The sequence below is a fragment of the Artemia sp. Qi Xiang Cuo genome, chromosome 18 (assembly GCF_049724085.1).
Source record: "Artemia sp. Qi Xiang Cuo chromosome 18, ASM4972408v1, whole genome shotgun sequence".
Taxonomy (NCBI): domain Eukaryota; kingdom Metazoa; phylum Arthropoda; class Branchiopoda; order Anostraca; family Artemiidae; genus Artemia; species Artemia sp. Qi Xiang Cuo.
This window is the reverse complement of record NC_142811.1, coordinates 47,584,985-47,604,946: the sequence shown is the minus strand read 5'-3', so window position 1 is coordinate 47,604,946 and position 19,962 is coordinate 47,584,985. Positions and strand designations below refer to the sequence as shown.

The 19,962-nt window shown below is 32.2% G+C and overlaps 1 protein-coding gene across 1 annotated transcript in view; it reads left to right on the top strand.

The window, feature by feature from the left end:
- Nucleotides 1-6,861: 6,861 nt before the first annotated feature.
- The window catches only part of LOC148941575 (eukaryotic initiation factor 4A-I-like), a 450,045-nt gene continuing 436,944 nt past the window's right edge, over nucleotides 6,862-19,962 (top strand). The window contains exon 1 of the mRNA XM_089104411.1: nucleotides 6,862-6,961. The gene's annotated coding sequence lies outside the window, so the exon portion shown is untranslated. The remainder of the gene's footprint in view (nucleotides 6,962-19,962) is intronic.

The following is a 19,962-nucleotide window of genomic DNA, read 5'->3' as shown; positions in this document are numbered from 1 at the left end:
AATCAATAGAATGTATCTGTGACAAGGTAAACCATGACAAAACACTACTGAAATATTCCAATTCTTGCATTTCAATGAAAGCAATCCAAAATGAACTTTGAAAAATCAAGAGAATGTAACTGTGACAAGGTAAACCATGACAAAACACTACTGAAATATTCAAACTCTTGCATTTCAATGAAAGAAATTAAAAATGAACTTTGAAAAATCAATAGAATGTAGCTGTGACAAGGTAAAGCACATCAAAACACTACTGAAATAATCCAACTCTTGCATTTCAACAAAAGAAATACACAATGAACTTTAAAAATCAAGAGAATGTAACTGTGACAAGGTATACCACGACAAAACACTACTGAAATATTCCAACTCTTGCATTTCAATGAAAGAAATCCACAATGAACTTCGAAAAATCAATAGAATGTATCTGTGACAAGGTAAATCATGACAAAACACAACTGAAATATTCCAACTATTGCCTTTCAAAGAAAGAAATTAAAAATGAACTTTGAAAAATTAATAGAATGTAACTGTGACAAGGTAAACCATGAGAAAAAACTACTGAAATATTCCAACTCGTGCATTTCAATGAAATAAATTCAAAAAAGAAATTTGAAAAATTAAGAGAATGTAACTGTGACAAGGTAAGCAATGACAAAACACTACTGAAATATTCCAACTCTTGCATTTCAACGAAATAAATCCAAAATGAACTTTGAAAAATCAATAGAATGTAAATGTGACTAGGTAAACCATGACAAAACACTAGTGAAATATTACAACTCTTGCATTTCACCGAAATAAATCCAAAAGTAACTTTGAAAAATTAAGAGAATATAAGTGTGACAAGGTAAACCACAACAAAACACTACTGAAATATTGCAACTCTTGCATTTCAACGAAAAAAAACCAAAATGAACTTTGAAAAATCAAGAGAACGTAACTGTGACAAGGTGAACCACATCAAAACACTACTGAAATATTCCAACTCTTACATTTCAACGAAAGAAAACCAAAATGAACTTTGAAAAATCAGGAGAATGTAATTGTGACAAGGTAAAGCACAACAAAACACTACTGAAATATTCCAACTCTTTCATTTCAACGGAAGAAATTCAAAATGAACTTTGAAAAATTAAGAGAATGTAACTGTGACAAGGTAAAGCACAACAAAACACTACTGAAATAATCCAACTCTCACATTTCAACGAAAGAAATTCAAATGAACTTTGAAAAATCAAGAGAATGTAACTGTGACATGGTAAACCACGACAGAACACTACTGAAATATTCCAACTCTTGCAATTCAATGAAAGAAAACCAAAATGAACTTTAAAAAATCAGGAGAATATAAATGTGACAAGGTAAACCGCAACAAAACACTACTGAAATAGTCCAACTCTTGCATTTCAATGAAATAAAACCAAAATGAACTTTGAAAAATCAAGAGAATGTAACTGTGACAAGGTAAACCGCAACAAAACCCAACTGAAATATTCCAACTCTTACATTTCAATGAAAGAAAAAAATATTGAACTTTGAAAAATTAAGATAATTTAACTGTGACAAAGAAAACCACGACAAAACACTACTGAAATAATCCAACTCTTGCGATTCACGAAAGAAATTCAAAATTAATATTGAAAAATCGCTGGTATGTATGTTTGACAAGGTAAACCATAACAATACACCACTGAACTTGTCCAGCTATTTCATTTAACTGAATGAAATTCAAAAGGAACATTGAAAAGTTATGAAAATGTAACTGTGACAAGGTAAACCACAACCAAACACTACTGAAATATTCCAACTCTTGCATTTCAACGAAAGAAATTCAAAATGAACTTTGAAAAATCAATAGAATGTAATTGTGACAAGTTAAACCACGACAAAACATTAGTGAAATAATCTAACTCTTGTATTTCAATCAAAGAAATTCAAAATGAACTTTGAAAAATCAAGAAAATGTAACTGTGACAAAGTAAACCATGTTTAGAAGGGACATTAAGAAAGGAACTTGCTCTGAAATGTCTTTTGAAAGGTATAACATAACATAACATAACATAACATAACATAACATAACATAACATAAAATAGCATAACATAACATAGCATAACATAACATAACATAACACAACATAGCATAACATAATATAACATAACATAACATAGCATAACGTAGCATAACATAGCATAACATAACATAACATAACATAACATAGCATAACATAACATAACATAACATAATATAGCATAACATAACATAACATAACATAACATAGCATAGCATAACATAACATAACATAACATAGCATAGCATAACATAACATAACATAACATAACATAGAATAACATAACATAACATAACATAACATAACATAACATAACATAACATAATATAGCATAACATAACATAACATAACATAGCATAACAAAACATAACATAACAAACCCTTGGGCGTCCGGGGGCCCTTTGGGAGCCTGGGGGACCTTTGAGGGTCTGGGGGGCCCTTGAGGGCCGGGTGGGGTATGAGGACCCGTGGGGTATGAGGACCCATTGGGGTTGGGGTAGAGGACCTCATGACACTGTCCAAATGGAACTTGTGTATTATAACGACCACAGAGTTTCACCCTCAAATCCTCTTCTAAAATCTTCTTTTAAAATCGTCTTTTAAAATGTCTCTAACTGTTTCGCCGAAATAATTCCCTATAATGTCTAAAATTGTTTCCCCCAAATAATCTCTAAACGTAATTTCTGCGTGTTCTTCTTTGTTTTTGACATCTCTGTGCTGTCACATTTCAAATTACTTGGAAACCCTTTCGTGAATCAATCTCTTCATTGCTAAGATCAAAACATTCGCCCGGAAACAATTCTCTTGAAAGAACTCCAAAGATATTAATAAACATTCGCTTGGGAACAATTCTCTTTGGAAAACACAAACTAATTCTCCTTTCGTGAATCAATAATTCTCCTTAGAAACAACAATTAATTCCCCTTTCGTGTCAAATTAATCAATCATGACATCATCTGTCAGACATTAATTAACTTCCCCTGGAAACAATCCTGGTCGAACTCCAAAGACATTAATTAACTTGACGTCATCTGTCAGACATTAATTAACTTCCCCGGAAACAATTTGATTAATGACTGACAGCACAGGTGTTCCACTTTGATTAACCACGTGTTCTCCCTAGGGACTCTATGCCCATATTAGGAGTCTCGTCAGCATTAAAAATTTTCAAGTGAGGAAACTTCTGTTTTTTCATTCTCAGTGACAAAAACTATAAAACAGACATGAATTGTTGTTGACATCCATGAAAACATCAAATAAATTGGCCAACACAGATAACCATCCAAGAAAACAACCATCAAAGTGAGAAAGTTCCTGTTTTTCCATTCTCACTGACAAAAACCATAAAACAGACATAAATTACTGTTGACATCCATTAAAGTGAGAAAGTTCCTGTTTTTTCATTCTCACTGACATTGATGTTTACATACATGAAAAACATCAAATAAATTGACCAACACACATAACCGTCCAAGAAAACATCCATCAATGTGACAAAATTCCTGTTTTTTCAAGTGAGAAAAATACTGTTTTTAAAATTCTAACTGAGAAAGTTCCTGTTTTTCCATTCTCACTGACAAAACCATAAAACAGACATAAATTACTGTTGACATCCATTAAAGTGATAAAGTTCCTGTTTTTTCATTCTCACTGACATTGATTTTGACATACATGAAAAACATCAAATAAATTTACCAACACACATAACCGTCCAAGAAAACATACATCAATGTGACAAAATTCCTGTTTTTTCAAGTGAGAAAAATACTGTTTTTCAAATTCTCACTGACAAAAACCATAAAACAGACATAAATTACTGTTGACATCCATGAAAAACATCAAATAAATTGACCAACACACATAACCGTCCATGAAACCACCATCAATGTGAGAAAATTCCTATTTTTTCATTCTCAGTGACAACAAACGGACATAAATTATGTAAAAAAAGTTGTAGGTGGCAGCAGGGGTGTCGCGTGGGAGTTATCGGGTCATCTCTACTTGAACTTTACCCAATGTTAACATATAGTATTGGTTATTGGGAAGTATACAGACGTTTTCAGGGGAGATTTTTTCTGGTAGTGGGGGGGGGGTTGGTCGGGGGTTATTTGGGAGGGTCTTTCCACGAAGGAAGTTTTCATGGGAGAAAGGACATCGCTATAAAGGGGATGCCGGACATCCCAGCATTATTTTAAAAAAAATCAGAAATTAAATATAAAAAAACAAGTTTTTCAACTGCAACAGCAGCAACATCAAAACTTAAAACGAACAGAAAATATTACATATATGATTTGGTTCACCCCTAGTCAATTTTTTAGTACTTTCATAAGAGCTATTTATTCTAATTAACGGCCTTTGTGATTAAGGGGTAATTTTTAAAGAATGGGAACAAAATTCGAACTTTAGCTTAAAGAGCGAGGTATTGACTAGGGGGTGAAACCCCTAATATACGTATTAAAAATATATGAATATAGAAGTTCGTTACGTCAGTTTATTCATAATTTGAGTATATTTACTACTAATAGAAACGTTCGTAAATAAAATTAAACAAGTTTCTAGAAATCCATTTAACCAAATAAAAGTAAAATTAATATTCAAATTTTGTTTTAATTATTCATGTACGGTGAGCCAAAATCAAAACCTGCATTAAGTCAAAAACGTTCGAAAATTAAATAAAAAACAAGTTTTTTTAACTGAAAGTAAGGAACGACGTTAAAACTTAAAACGAACAGAAATTATTCCTTATATGAAAGGGGCTGTCCCCTCCTTAACGCCTCGCTCTTTACGCTACGCTCTTTACACCCCTCCCCCCCTGAGGGCTGATGGAGGGGGGTGTCATCCTTAAAGACCAAATTTCCAGAACTTTAAACTCCGTTGAAAAAAATAGCTGTCTCAAAATTTTGTTTGGACGTGTTTGGGGGAATGGTGGGCGTAAGAGGGGGTTAGTTGCCCTCCAATCACTTTCCACTATTAAAAAGAGCACTAGTTCTTTCAATTTCCAACCGAATGAGCCGTTTTTGAAGTTTCTACTGCAACCATTTCTATAAGAACCTTAAATATCCCCAGGGTATAACTTACAACCCTTGCCCTGAGGGCTTTGGAGGGGGGGGGTGTCATCTTCAAAGACATAATTTCCAAAACTTTAAACCACGTTGAAAAATGGCTATCTAAAAATTTTTGTTGGATGTCTTTTTGGAGAATGATGGGCGTGAGACGAGGGTTTGTTGCCCTTCAATCACTTTCGACTTCTAAAAAGGGAACTAGCCGTTTCAATTTCCAATTGAATAAGGCCTTTTTGAAGTTTCTAAGACAACACTGTCTATAAAAACCTTATATGCCCCAGGGCTTAACTTAAACCCTTTTCCTGAAGGCTGTGGGGGGGGATGTCATCCTCGAAGACCTAATTTCTTAGAACTTTAAACTACGTTGAACAAAATGGCAATTTTGATTAGATGTGTTTGGGGAAATTGGGGCGTGAAAAAGGGGTTTGATGTCGTCCAATCACTTTTGACTATTAAAAAGGGCACTAGCCCTTTTAATTTCGAATCGAATGAGCCCTTTTTGAAGTTTCTACAACAACACATTCTATAAAAACTTTATATACCCCATGGGCGTAACTTACAACCCTTACCTTGAGGGCTGTGGGGGGTTGTCATCCTCAAAGACATAATTTCTAGAACTGTCATTACGTTGAAAAAATGTCTACCTCAAAATTTTGATTGCTTGTGTTTTGGTAAATGGTGGGCATGAGAGGGGGGTAAGTTGCCATTCAATCACTTTCTACAATTAGAAACGGCACTAGTCTTTTCAATTTACAATCCCATGACCCATTTTTGAAGTTTCTATGACGACCCTTTCTATAAGAACCTTATATACCCCAAGGGCGTAAATTATAACCCTTACCATGAGGGCTGTGGGGGGTTGTCATCCTCAAAGACATAATTTCTAGAGCTGTCACTACGTTGAAAAAATGTCTAATCTCAAAATTTTGATTGGATGTGTTTTGGGAAATGGTGGGCGTAAGAGGAGGTTATTTGCCCTTCAATACGTTTCTACTATTAAAAACGGCACTAGCCCTTTCAATTTACAATCCAATTACCTATTTTTGAAGTTTCTATAACAACCCTTTCTATAAGAACCTTATATGCCCCCAGGACATAACTTACAACCCTTACCCTGAGGGCTGTGGACGGTTCGTCATCCCCAAAGATGTAATTTCCAGTACTTTCAAGTACGTAGAACTAAATGGCAATAACCGTCTCAATTTCCAATTGAATGAGCCCTTTTTGAAGTTTCTTTAAGAACGCTATCTATAAAAACCTTATATACCCCCAGGGCATAACTTACAACCCTTGCTCTGAGGGCTGTGGGGGAGTGTCCTCATCAAAGACATAATTCCGAGATCTTTCAACCACGTTGAACAAAGTGGCTATCTTAAAATTTTGATTGGATGCGTTTGGGGAAATGATAGGCATGGAAGGGGTGTTAGTTGCCTTCCAATCACTTTCGGGTATTAAAAAGGACATAAACCGTTCCGATTTCCAATCGAATGAGCCCTATTCAAAGATTCTACGACAGCTCCTTCGATATGAAGTGCCTTGGTCTAAAATCAACCAAAAGAAAACAAGAAAATACAATGTGCCAACATCGTTCTTTACTTAGGCAGTGCTATTGCGCTGATCATGATTCCACTGAATTTGTGTTACTCTCGAACTTTATTTAACATCTCTTTTTAGACAATGTTTGCACGTGTTTGTACAATTAGTTAAAGAATGCAATACAATATTACTGTGTCTGTCTTTTTAGTAATATTTCAAACTGCGTCATTAAATAAGTTAGTTGGTTTTTGGCAATGTGACTGGAAAGAATTAATTTGCGCATGTTTGAAGGTGTGTTTTGTTTTTGTTTTTCCTTTCTGATTTTATTTCTTATTCAGCCCCCTTGCTGTACATTTTTGGGGAGAATGATTTGTGATTTTCATCTGAGAAGGAATAAGGACAATTGACGTTAGCAAGAGGGGTGATGCAAAACAATGTCTCTCATAAACAAGATCGGTAAAGGTCAACCAGGATCAAAATCGAAAGAAGTCTTAAGAATTTTGTAGACTACTTAAATATAGTCATAAAAAAACTATTAATTTCAATCCTGATTAATTTCAAGCATATAGCTTCTGCCCCCCACCTTTATTGGATATATATACACCCCGCTCTTTTTCACAATATCGTACGGTTACAACGCCCGAGGATGAAACGCAGATTATTCGGGCATTTTAACCGTTCGGTATTGTAATAGATAATGAGAATTTATGTGATTGACATTATACTCATCCGTTAAGGGGGGGGGTAAAGTGAAGCAGTGGTCATTTGGGAAAGAGAAAAGGGTAAATATTGAGCAGTTCATATTATTGACCTACAAATAAAGTGAAAGTACCCCTAGATGCCATTTTTTACGCTCTTTCTAAGTAAAATAATCGTTTTACTCGCAGGTTCAATTTTAAGCCCTTTTAGGGGTAGATACACACTTGATGCCTTTTTTCTGCTCTTTCTGAAAATAATAATCACTATTGCCGCACATGAGTTTTGCCTCCACCCCTATAGGCCTATGTATATATATATATATATATATATATATATATATATATATATATATATATATATATATATATATATATATATATATATATATATATATATATATATATATATATATATATATATTATATATATATATATATATATATATTTGGAAAGAGCATAAAAAAGGCATCGAGTGGTATGTTCACTTTATTCGTAAGTCAAATGCTAAATTCTGCATTTGCATATACAGGAGCTTGAAACTTCTACGATACGGCTCTATGATATGCTGAACCTGATAATGTTTTTTTTTTTTATTAAGATGGCTTGAATTTTTTTGGGGAGGGCGGGTGTTTCCCCGTTTTACAAAAATATGGACATTATCTGTAGCTTTTAATGGGTAACATTAAACTGAATGAACGCTGTATATTCAGAACCAGCGTAAAAAGCAAATTCTTTTGATGAATCTATTGTTGTCAAAATTCAATTTTAAGAGTTTTGGTTGCTATTAAGCTGAGTCGGTCTTTACTTATATTTTATTACCACATACTATTTGATTGATTGTGTTTAAACAGAGGAATAATTAATTTCAGACTACAGATATCTTGTATGTGAATGTGAGTTTCCATTAATCTTTTTTTGGTACTGGTGCACTATATGAGCCTTTACAAAGAAACCAGTCACGAAAAACCCGTTTTTGACGGGTTAATTCAAGACCGCTATAGAGTAATGCAATGCAAAGCATGGGTTTCATTACGTTACGATACTTAAACTGTTATTTTTTGGGATTTTGGGGGAAAAAATGTACCTAGGTTACGTTACGTTACATATTTAATATATGCTATGCTTTACCCCCCCCCCCTAATGTGCAAATATATAGCCCAAATTGCTTATAAACTGTTATATATTCATCCTTTTTATTTTTTTAGTACGAATCCAACAGAAGGCACTACGGGGCACCTCTGCTGCTTTCTATAATCTAGTCTAACGGGACATGTTACATCTTCAGATAAGGAAAAGATGATAGCTGTCAATTACCGGTTGAAATACTGTGATAACAAGGTGACCTCATCAGATAAAAAAATTTCAACGTTGGAATATTCTTATCAGAAAGTTGAAAATACAGACAAGACAAGATAACTGATTGACACAATTTCTCCATGAGACAAGATAAATTTAAAAGTAGAAATGAAAATTTTAAGCCATCTCAGGGGATGCTAACTCCTATTAAGAGATACATGTTATTTTTTATTTGGGCGGTTCTCGAAAGTGTTCGGTATAATACACAAGTTTCATTTGAACAGTATTGTAAGGACCCCTAAACAAACCCCAAAGGGACCCCCTGCTTCCCCTAACTTTTTTGCCCCCCCCCCCATTTTGTAATACTTTTTTTGCGCGCTTAAGACAGACAAGGGCCCCCACCCTCCCCCTCCCCCCCCAACTTTTGGGGCCCATTCCCTCATTTTTTCTATACTTTTTGAAGTTAATTTTTTAACATGATAATTTTATTTCAACTTTTTTTACATGTCTTAGAATGAACAAGTACACAATATGGGATTAGTGAGATGGTTATGGATTTGAATCATCAAGGACCGCAACCACCAACAACCCTAGTCACCAAGGACCTCAACCTCCAAGGTCCCCTACCCCAACCCCAGAGGGCCTCCCCAACTTTTTTGCCCCCCCCCCCATTTTTTATATTTTTTTGCACGCTTGAGACAGAGAAGGGCCACATTCCCCCCCAACTTTCAAGGCCCCCCTTCATTTTTTTCCTTATCCTGTTTTTGCGCGCTTGAGACACAGAAGGGCCCCCACCCTCCCCCCAACTGTCTTGGCCCATTCCCCCATTTTGTTTTTACTTTTAAGTTTATTTTTTAACATGACAATTTTATTTCAACCTTTTTTACATGTCTAAGAATGAACAAGTACACAATGTAGGATTAGTGAGATGGTTATGGGTTTGAATCATCAAGGACAGCAACCATCAATGACCCTAGCCATCAAGGACCTCAACCTCCAAGGTACTCATTACCCCACCCCCCAAGGCCCCCTCCCCTCCATCCAACTGTTTTGCCCCCCTCCATTTTTTACACTTTTTTTAAAACTTTTTTTAGATTATTTTTTTAACATTGTATTTTTTCAACTTTTTTTTCATGTCTTCGAATGAGATAAAACATACTTAAAACATAAAAAATTCACACTTCATATTTTAGAAACTCAAAATGAGAATGCTATAGATATGTCAGTCATGACTCTTACTATTAGAAAAATAATGTTTGTAGTAGCACTTTTTTTTACTGAATTTTTTTGGACTTTTTTTTAAGTATCTTAAAATGACATGAAATAGGCTTGCACCTCTACAAATCGTACTCTATGCTCGCTCATAGACACGATGTGACTTTCCCACTGGTGCTCTATGGCGGGTTATTGACACCACATAGTTTATTGCATGTATTAAATCAGTATTTTTTACGCTGTGGAACGATAAAGACATAGCTCATATCTTTAAAAAAGTGAAGATGAAGCATTTTAAAAAAGTGTGTTCACATGTTGATGTTATCGTAGTTTTGAATTCTGAGAAGGAGAAGTATTTGAACTATGAAACAAGTACAAGTGGTAGCACTATTGGAAATGTATGCATGCATTGTCATGACAGTAAGGAATTAAATTTCTTTGGAGCACCAAAGAATTCAACTCTTATGATGGTGGATATTCGAGATTGAGATCTCCGGAGATGATCGCACTCAAACAGAATGCCAACATAAAAATAGTCTTTGATGAATAGGGGTATCTTCTTGTTAATGCTATAGGTAACATGCTACCTATTGATAGAACCTATCGTCATCTTTTAGGTATTAGCATTCAAATGAAAGCAAAGGGGAAAAGAAAGGCCTACTCTTCTACTAATATCATAAACCATATCTTGTCTACGTGCCGGAACTGTTACCTCTGTAAAAATAATATTGTAATAGACAGTGAAACTGCGGGAAAAATAAAAAGGGCATTGGTAGAAAGTATCACTAAGGAATATCAAGATGAATCGATAAAAAACAAAGTACCAGAAAACGTTACTACTACTATTTATCCAACAGTCAATGAATCAAATAATATCAAAGACGAAACGCATATTGAATCTGTCGATGACACACCAGTAAATATTATGTAAAACTCAAAATGGAATAATGATTATTCTACTGATTACGAGCGAAGAGAAGACAATAGCTACATTATCAAGAGAGAACTTGGTGAACTATTTTATGGAGCAGATTCAAAATGTCCAAAGTTGCTCATTGATATTAATAATCTATAATAATATATCTTTTGTATTAATGTTCTACATGAGATTATTTCATTAAAAACATACTATGCACTACATTTTTATGTGTTCAGTAGTTTTAGGATAGTGCTAGAACTTCAAACGTTTAGAATATCCACTAAAACATCGGAGATGTGAGAAAAGGAAATTGCATACATATATTGTCAGACACATGGGATAACATTGACAAAATCTAAGTATCATGCTTTACCAACGTCCTTTGTCGAATACGTTGGATAACATTGTCAAAATCTAAGTATCAGATTGAATAAATTCTTTATCAACATCCTTTGTCGGATACATCGGATAAAATTGTCAAAACCTATGTATTAAAGTAGATTAATTCTTTATCAACATATTTTGTCGGATACATGGGATAACATTGACAAAATATAAGTATCAAAGTGAATGAAATTGAAAAAATCTAAGCATCAGAATAAATAAATTCTTTATCAATATCACTTGACAGATACGTTTGATAGTGTCACAGTGAATAAATTCTCTATCAACATCTATTGTCAGATACATGAGATAACATTGACAAAATCTAAGTATCAGAGTGAATAAATTCTTTATCAACATCTATTGTCAAATACGTAGGATAACATTGACAAAATCTAAATATGGATGCACAATACATACATTTTATTCAAGAAATTTTGATGACATTGTGATTAAGTAAAAAACTCATTCTTGTACTCGCCTCCTGGTTGCAAAATACAGAAATTTCATTCATGTAATTGTGAAAAATTGTAAGTAAGAACCAAATGCCGAAATTTCGATACACAATACGAAATTTCATTCAATAAACTATGAAAAAATTGTAAGTAGGTAACAAACTCTATTGAATTCACCTCAGGAATACACAATGCAGAAGTTTCTTTAAAGAAATTATGAAAAATTGTAAGTAAGTAACAAGCTCGATCTTGAATTCACCTCTCGGATACACAATACAGAAATCTAATTCAAGAAATTATGAAAAAATTGTAAGTGGGTAACAAACTCTTTCTTGAATTCACCTCTTGGACACACAATACAGAAATTTCATTCACGAAATTATGAAAAAATTGTAAGTAAGTAACAAGCTCTTTCTTGAATTCACCTCTTGGATGCATAGTACAGAAATTACATTCAAGAAATTATGAAAACATTGTAAGTAAGTAACAAACTCTTTCTTGAATTCACCTCTTGGACACACATTACAGAAATTTCATTCAAGAAATTATGAAAAAATTGTAAGTAAGTATCAAACTCTTTCTACACAATACACAATACAGAAATTTAATTCATGAAATTATGAAAAATTGTAAATAAGAACCAAAATGCAGAAATTTCATTCAAGAAAATATGAAAAAATTGTAAGTAACAAACTCTTTCTTGAACTCACCTCTTGGATACGCAATACAAACATTTTATTCATGAAATTATGAAAAATTGTAATTGGCTAACAAACTCTTTCTTGAATTCACCTCTTGAAGACACAATACAGACGTTTCATTAATAAAATTATAAAAAATTGTAAGTAGGTAACAAACTATTTCTTGAATTCACCTCCTGAATACACAATGCAGAAATTTTTTTCAAGAAATTATGAAAAAATTGTAAGTAAGTAACAAGTTTGTTCTTGAATTCACCTCTTGGATACACAATATGGAAATGTCATTCAAGAAATTATGAAAAAATTGTAAGTAAGTAACAAGTTTGTTCTTGAAATCACCTCTTGGATGCACAATATGAAAATTTCATCCAAGATATTATGAAAAAATTGTAAGTAAGTAACAAACTCTTTCTTGATTTCACCACTTGGATACACAATATGGAAATTCTTTCAAGAAATTATGAAAAAATTGTAAGTAAGTAAGAAGTTCGTTCTTGAAATCACCTCTTGGATACACATTACAGAAATTCATTCAAGAAATTAAGAAAAATTGTAAGTAAGTACCAAAATACAGAAATTCAACCCAAAAAGAAATTTCTGTAAAAAAGCAGAAATTAAACCTAAAAAGTTGGGTTAATTTAGGTTCACTTAGAGTGGCGAGTCACTCTAAGTGAACCTAAATTAACCCAAATTTTCGCATGACTCTCTCACAATAACTGTGTGTCTGTGTGGGTTTTCTACCAGTTATAACCACTCTAAACTAAATTCAACAGACAATTTTTTCATAATTTCTTGAATGACATTTCTGTATTGTGTATCCATTAGGAGAATTCAAGAAAGAGTTTGTTACTTACTTACTTAAATTTTTTTTTTCATATTTTCATGAATGAAATTTCTGTATTGTGTATTCAAGAGGTGAATTCAAAAAGAGTTTGTTACTTACTTACAATTTTTTCATGATTTCATGAATGAAATTTCTGTATAGTGTATCCAAGAGGTGAATTCAAAAAGAGTTTGTTACTTACTTACAATTTTTTCATAATTTCATGAATGAAATTTCTGTGTTGTGTATCCAAGAGGTGAATTCAAGAAAAAGTTTGTTGCTTACTTACAATTTCTTCATAATTTCTTGAATGAAATTTCTGAATTTTGATTCTTACTTACAATTTTTTCATAATTTCATGAATGAAATTTCTGTATTTTGTATCTATGAGGCGAATTCAAGAAAGAATTTAATACCTACTTACAATTTTTCCATAATTTCTTGAATGAAATTTCTGTATTGTGTAGTCAAGAGGTGAATTCAAGAAAGAGTTTGTTACCTACTTATAATTATTTTTCATAATTTCATGAATGAAATGTCTGTATTGTGTATCCAAGAGGTGAATTCAAGAGTTTGTTACTTACATACAATTTTTTCATAATTTCGTGAATGAAATTTCCATATTGTGTATCCAAGAGGTGAATTCAAGAACGAACTTGTTACTTACTTAAAATTTTTTCATAATTTCTTGAAAGAAATTTCTGCATTGTGTATTAAGTAATTGAATTCAATAAAGAGTTTGTTACCTACTTACAATTTTTCATAATTTCTTGAATGAAATGTCCGTATTGTATATCGAAATTTCTTTATTTTGATTCTTACTCACAATTTTTTCATAATTTCATGAATGAGATTTCTGTATTGTGTATTCCAGAGATGAATTCAAAAGAGAGTTTGGTACTTACTTACAATTTTTTCATGATTTATATGATTGAAATTTCTGTAATTTGTATTCAAGAAGGGAATTCAAGAAGAAGTTTGTTACTTACTTACAATGTTTTCATAATTTCTTGAATGACATTTCTGTATTGTGTATCCAAGAAGTGATTTCAAGAAAGAGTTTGTTACTTACTTACAATGTTTTCAAAATTTCTTGGATGAAATTTCCATATTTTGCATCCAAGAGGTAATTCAAGAAAGAGTTTGTTAGCTACTTACAATTGTTTCATAATTTCTAGATTGAAATTTCTGTATTGTGTATCCATGAGATGAATTCAAGAAAGGGTTTGCAACCTACTTACAATTTTTTCATAATTCCTTGAATGAAATTTCCGTATTGTGTATCCAAGAGGTTAATTCAAGAAAGAGTTTGTTACTTACTTACAATGTTTTCATAATTTCTTGAATGAAATTTCTGTACTGTGTATCCAAGAGGCGAATGCAAGAAAGAGTTTGTTACTTACTTGCAATATTTTCATAACTTCTTGAATGAAATGTCTGTAATGTGTATCCAAGAGGTGAATTCAAGAAGCAGTTTGTTACTTACTTACAATTTTTTCATAATTCCTTGAATGAAATTTCCATATTGTGTGTCCAATAGGTGAATTCAAGAAAGAGTTTGTTACTTACTTACAATGTTTTCATAATTTCTTGAATGAAATTTCTGTAATGTGTATCCAAGAGGTGAATACAAGAAGGAGTTTGTTACTTACTTGCAATATTTTCATAACTTCTTGAATGAAATTTCTGTATTGTGTGTCCAAAACGTGAATTCAAAAAAGAGTTTGTTACCTACTTACAATTTTTCATAATTTCATGAATGAAATTTCTGCATTTTCGTACTTACTTAAAAATTTTCATTATCTCTTGAATGAAATTTCTGTAATGTGTATCCAAGAGGTGAATTCAAGAAGAAACTTGTTAGTTACTTAAATTTTTTTCATAATTTCTTGAAAGAAATTTCCATATTGTGTATCCAAGAGGAGAATTCATGAACGAACTTGTTACTTACAATTTTTTCATATTTTCTTGAAAGAAATTTCTGCATTGTGTATTGAGGAGGTGAATCAAGAAATAGTTTGTTACCTACTTACAACTTTTCATGTTTTTTTTGAATGAAATGTCTGTTTTGTGCATTCAAGAGGTGAATTCAAGAAAGAGTTTGTTAGCAAATTACAATATTTCATAATTTCAAGAATAAAATGTCTGTATTATGTATCCAAGAGGTGAATTCAAGAAATATTTTATTTCTTATTTACAATTTTTTCATAATTTCTTGAATGAAATTTCTGCATTTTGGTTCCTACTTACAATTTTTCATAATTTCATGAATGAATTCCTGTATTGTGTATTCAAGAGGTGAATTCAAGAGAGTTTGTTAGCTACTTATAATTTTTTCATAGTTTCTTGAATGAAATTTCTGTATTTTGTATCCATGAGATGACTTCAAGAAAGGGTTTGTTACCTACTTACAGTTTTTTCATAATTTCTTGAATGAAATTTCTGTATTGTGTAGCCAAGAGGTGAATTCAAGAAAGAGTTTGTTACCTACTTGCGATGTTTTTAATTTCTTGAATGAAAGTTCTGTATTTTGTATCCAAGAGGTGGATTCAAGAAAGAGTTTGTTACTTACTTACAATGTTTTCATAATGCCTTGGATGAAATTTCCATATTTTGCATCCAAGAGGTGAATTCAAGAAAGAGTTTGTTAGCTACTTACCATTGTTTCATAATTTCTTGATTGAAATTTCTGTATTGTGTATCCATGAGATGAATTAAAGAAAGGGTTTTTAACCTACTTACAGTTTTTCATAATTCCTTGAATGAAATTTCTGTATTGTGTGTCCAAGAGGTGAATTCAAGAAAGAGTTTGTTACTTACTTACAATGTTTTCATAATTTCTTGAAAGAAATATCTGTAATGTGTATCCAAGAGGTGAATACAAGAAGCAGTTTGTTACTTACTTACAATATTTTCATAATTCCTTGAATGAAATTTCTGTATTGTGTGTCCAAGAGGTGAATTCAAGAAAGAGTTTGTTACTTACTTACAATGTTTTCATAATTTCTTGAATGAAATATCTGTAATTTGTATCCAAGAGGTGAATACAAGAAGGAGTTTGTTACTTACTTGCAATATTTTCATAACTTCTTGAATGAAATTTCTGTATTGTGTGTCCAAAACGTGAATTCAAAAAAGAGTTTGTTACCTACTTACAATTTTTCATAATTTCATGAATGAAATTTCTGCATTTTCGTACTTACTTAAAAATTTTCATTATCTCTTGAATGAAATTTCTGTAATGTGTATCCAAGAGGTGAATTCAAGAACGAACTTTTTAGTTACTTAAAATTTTTTCATAATTTCTTGAAATAAATTTTCATATTGTGTATCCAAGAAGAGAATTCATGAATGAACTTGTTACTTACTTACAATTTTTTCATATTTTCTTGAAAGAAATTTCTGCATTGTGTATTCAGGAGGTGAATTCAAGAAATAGTTTGTTACCTACTAACAATTTTTCATAATTTTTTGAATGAAATGTCTGTATTGTGTCTTAAAGAGGTGAATTCAAGAAAGAGATTGTTAGCTACTTATAATTTTTTATAGTTTCTTGAATGAAATTTCTGTATTGTGTATCCACGAGATGACTTCAAGAAAGGGTTTGTTACCTACTTAAAGTTTTTTCATAATTTCTTGAATGAAATTTCTGTATTGTGTAGCCAAGAGTCGAATTCAAGAAAGAGTTTGTTACCTACTTGCGATTGTTTTTAATTTCTTGAATGAAAGTTCCGTATTGTGTATCCAAGAGGTGAATTCAAGAAAGAGTTTGTTACTTACTTACAATGTTTTAATAATTTCTTGAATAAAACTTCTGTAATGTGTATCCAAGAGGTGAACACAAGAAGGAGCTTGTTACTAACTTACAATTTTTTCATAATTTTTTGAATGAAATTTCTGTATTGTGTTTCCAAGAGGTGAATTCAAGAAAGAGTTTGTTACTTACTTACAATTTTTTCTTAGTTTCTTGAATGAAATTTCTGCATTGTGTATCCAAGAGGTGAATTCAATAACAAGCTTGTTACTTACTTACAATTTTTCATATTTTCTTTACAGGAAATCCTGCATTTTGTATTCCTGAGGTGAATTCAATAAAAATGTTGTTACCTACTTAAAATTTTTCCTAATTTCTTGAAGGAAATTTCCGTATTGGGTGTCAAAATTTCTGCATTTGGTTCTTACTTACAATTTTTTTATAATTACATGAATGAAATTTCTGTATTGTGTAACCAGGTGGCGAATTCAAGAATGAGTTTGTTACTTGCTTACAATGTTTTCTTAATTTCTTGAATAAAATTTCTGCATTGTGTATCCATACTTAGATTTTGTCAATGTTATCCAACGTATCCGATAATAGATTTTGATAAAGAATTTATTCACACTGATACTTAGAATTTGTCAATGTTATCTCATGGAGAATTTAATCACTCTGACACTATCAAACGTATCTGTCAAATGATATTGATAAAGAATTTATTTATTCTGATGCTTAGGTTTTTTCAATTTTATTCACTCTAATACATAGAGTTTGACAATATTATCTGATGTATCTGACAAAGGATACTGATAAAGAATTTATTCAATCTGATACTTAGATTTTGACAATGTTATCCAATGTATCCGACAAAGGATGTTGATAAAGAATTTATTCACTGATACTTAGATTTTGTCAATGTTATCCCATGTGTCTGACAATAGATGTATGAAAATTCATTTTCTTATATCTCCGGTGTTTTTGTGGATATTCTAAACGTTTGAAGTTTTAGCATATCCTAAAAATAATGAACACATAAAAATGTAATGCATAGTATATTTTTAATGAAATAATGTTATGTAGAATATTAATGCGAAAAATATATTATGATACATTATTAATATCAATGAGAAACTTTGGACATTCTGAATCTGTTCAACAAAATACTTCACCATGTTCTCTCTTGATAATGTAGCTATTGTCTTCTCTTCGCTTGTAATTATTAGAATAATCATTATTCCATTATGAGTCTTACACAATATTTACTGGTTTGTCATCGACAGGTTCAATATGCGTTTCGTCTTTGATATTATTTGATTCATTGGCAGTTTGATCAATAGTAGTAGTAACGTTTGCTGGTACTTTGTTTTTCATCGTCTCATCTTTATATTCCTTAGTGATATTTTCTACCAATGCCCTTTTTTCCAGCAACTTCACTGCCTATTACAACATTATTTTTATACAGGTAACAGTTCCGGCACGTAGACAAGATATGGTTGATGATATTAGTAGAAGAGTAGGCCTTTCTTTTCCCCTTTGCTTTCATTTGAATGCTAATGCCTAACAGCTGACGATAGGTTCTATCAATAGGTAGTAAGTTACCTATAGCACTAGCAAGAAGATACCCCTCTTCATCAACGATTATTTTTATCTTGGCATTCTCTTTGAGTACTAAATTTTCTGGAAATGATACTTTCGCATATCCACCAATTGTATAATTGGATTTTTTTGGTACTCCAAAGAAACTTAATTCCTTAGTGTCATGACAACGCCGCATACGTTTCCGATAGTGCTACCACTTGTACTTCTTTCATAGTTCAAATACATCTCCTTGTCAGGATTCGATGATACAATAACAGTAAGATGTGAGCACATTCTACTGGTGTGTCACATAAATGTTCAATATGCGTTTCGTTTTTGGTATTATTAGGTTCATTGACTATATGATCAATAGTAATAATAACGTTTGCTGGCACTTCGTTTTTCATCGATTCATCTTTATATTCCCTAGTGGTATTTTCTGCCATTGCCCTTTTTATTTTTGTGCAACTTCACTGTCTATTACCATATTACTGATACACAGGTAACCGTTTTAAAAGTGCACAAGTAAAAGTGCTACTACAAATATTATTTTTCTAATTGTAAAAGTCATGACTAACATATCTATAGCATTCACATTTTGAGTTTCGGAAATATTAAATGTAAATTTTTTATGTTTTAAGTTTGTTTTATCTCATTCGAAGACATGTAAAAAAAGTTGAAAAAATGCCATGTTAAAAAATAATATAATTTTTTTTAAACTGTAAAAAAATGGGGGGGGGGGTTGGCAAAAAAGTTGGGTGGAGCGGGGCCTAGGGGATTGGGGTAATGGGGACCTTGGAGGTCGAGGTCCTTGATAGCTAGGGTCATTGATGGTTTCTGTCCTTGATGATTAAAATCCATAACCATCTCACTAATCCCATATTGTGTACTTGTTCATTCTAAGTCATGTAAAAAAGGTTGAAATAAAATTATCATGTTGAAAAAAAACTTCAAAAAGTATAAAAAATGAGGAATGGGCCCAAAAAGTGGGGGGTGGGTGGGGGCCCTACTGTGTCTCAAGCGCGCAAAAAAAGGATTAGAAAAAAATGGAGGGGGGCCTAAAAAGTTGGTGGGGGGTTGCGGGTGGGTGGCCCTTCTGTGTCACAAGCACGCAAAAATGGCATTAAATGGGGGGCAGCATTAAAAATGGGGGGGGCAAAAAGTTGGGGGGGGGAGCCTTGAGGGTTTGGGTAGGGGAATTTGGAGGTTGAGGTCCTTGGTGACTAGGGTTGTTGGTGGTTGCGGTCCTTGATGATTCAAATCCATAACCATCTCACTAGTCTGATACTGTGCAATGATTCATTCTAATGCATGTAGAAAAGATTTAAATAAAATTATCATGTTAAAAAATAAACTTCAAAAAGTATAAAAAAATGAAAGTTGAAATAAAATAATCATGTTAAAAAAAAAACTTCAAAAAGTATAAAAAAAATGGGAGAATGGACCCAAAAAGTTGGAGGGGGAG